This window comes from Schistocerca serialis, chromosome 4 (assembly GCF_023864345.2).
Source record: "Schistocerca serialis cubense isolate TAMUIC-IGC-003099 chromosome 4, iqSchSeri2.2, whole genome shotgun sequence".
In the NCBI taxonomy this organism is placed as follows: domain Eukaryota; kingdom Metazoa; phylum Arthropoda; class Insecta; order Orthoptera; family Acrididae; genus Schistocerca; species Schistocerca serialis.
In genome coordinates this window covers 410,006,126-410,007,273 of record NC_064641.1, presented here as the reverse complement: position 1 = coordinate 410,007,273, position 1,148 = coordinate 410,006,126, and positions in this window count along the sequence as shown.

Sequence of the window (1,148 nt, the reverse complement as noted above, 5' to 3'; positions counted from 1 at the left end):
CGACGAGGCATCATTCTCCAACAAAGGAATTGTCAATATGAGGAATATGCATTATTGGTCCGCAGACAATCCAAAATGGCTCCGTCAGGTAGAGCATCAACGTCTGTGGAAAATTAATGTTTGGTGTGGGATTATTGGAGATACCATTATCGGACCTTTCTTTATAAATGGCATCCAAAATGGCAGACAATACTCCAGATTTATACGACACAATCTTCCTGTTCTCTTGGACACCGTACCTCTGAACCGGATAATGATCATGTGGTATCAGCATGACGGATACCCTGCACATAACGCTTTAGGAGCACGACAACTTCTGAACCGTAAGTTCCCTGGTAGGTGGATTGGACGAGGTGGCCCAGTTAGGTGGCCTGCCCGATCTCCGGACCTTACACCGCTGGATTATTTCCTTTGGGGAGCAGTGACGGATGCTGTTTACCAACATGAACCAACAGCACCAGAGGACATGAAGCAACGCATTATTGATGCTTGTACAGCCATCAAAGAGGAAACAGTAGCACGAAGTAGGGCATCCTTCATCCGCAGAGTGACCCTATGTATGCAAGCCAATGGGCATCACTTTGAGCATGAAATGTGAATGATATGTTTAGTATGTAGTGCTGGTATCAGAGTGGAAGTTTCTACAAAAGGCCATTTTACCCAGTGATGTTAAGAAACATTTGTTTGCAACAATTTGTCATTTAACGCATTAGATAAACATAACATTGATAACTATGTGATAATAAAACTAATTGGTTAAACATGTTTACATTCATCTTCTATGTCCTACCTGAACTTCCCAAATCAAAACATTTTTACCTAAACAACGGTAAAACTTTTAGTCCACTTTCTCGTTTCACTAAAACCATCAACATGAATTTTACTATTACGAGTGAATGATTAACTGTTACTTGCGCTAGATCTACAGTAAAGTAAAGTTTTAACGTTGAACGGCATTACCTTTTTAGTGACGGATTAGCGATAAGTGAAGTTAACTTTGTGACTAACGCTGCGGTACACAGATATGTTACAGAACCGCATCACCCCTAGCCTATGGGATAAATACCTGCTGGAATGTACGACGTTAATGCAGGATGGGAGCAGACCGTATTATTCGTTTCGGACCTATTGATGAGTATGGAAATGTG